Here is a 464-nt window from a genome sequence, read left to right as displayed (position 1 = left end):
CGAGACTGCGCTCTACTCCCCCCCTCCCCCTCCCCCTCCTGGAGAGCCGATCAAGGCGGCCGCGGCGTACCTGGGGGTAAGGACAGACAGACGAGGCGAGAGAAAAGGAGACGGAAGGATAAGGAGAGACAGATACGAGAGAGGGGAGAGAGGAAAAGAAAAAAAAAAAATTATCGGTCCGGTTCCCGGACACAATGCCGCTTGGTCCTCAACTGGCTGAGAGGCTCTCACTCGCGGTGCCATGCGATGGTACTGGACATCATTGGTGGACGGCCCACCGCTCCTCCGCCTCCTGGCGGACGGCGATGGCTCTTCCTGTTGAGGGCAGCCGGCAGCGAGTCCCCCGTTCCCTGCTCCTCCCCAATCATGGCGGATGGCAGCAGTCCTGGCGAACCTGGCGAACGGGGCCGACGACTCCGCTCCCTCTCGGACGGCAGCCACCCCTCCTCGACCCGCAGCGAGCT

The 464-nt window shown here is 63.6% G+C and overlaps 1 protein-coding gene across 3 annotated transcripts in view; it reads left to right on the top strand.

Moving 5' to 3' along the window:
• The window catches only part of b3glcta (beta 3-glucosyltransferase a), a 95,698-nt gene that overhangs the window by 59,073 nt on the left and 36,161 nt on the right, over positions 1–464 (top strand). The gene's annotated exons all lie outside the window — the stretch shown is intronic.

The sequence above is a fragment of the Sinocyclocheilus anshuiensis genome, unplaced genomic scaffold (assembly GCF_001515605.1).
Source record: "Sinocyclocheilus anshuiensis isolate Anshui unplaced genomic scaffold, SAMN03320099.WGS_v1.1 scaffold758, whole genome shotgun sequence".
Taxonomy (NCBI): domain Eukaryota; kingdom Metazoa; phylum Chordata; class Actinopteri; order Cypriniformes; family Cyprinidae; genus Sinocyclocheilus; species Sinocyclocheilus anshuiensis.
This window is presented reverse-complemented; position numbering and strand designations above follow the sequence as displayed.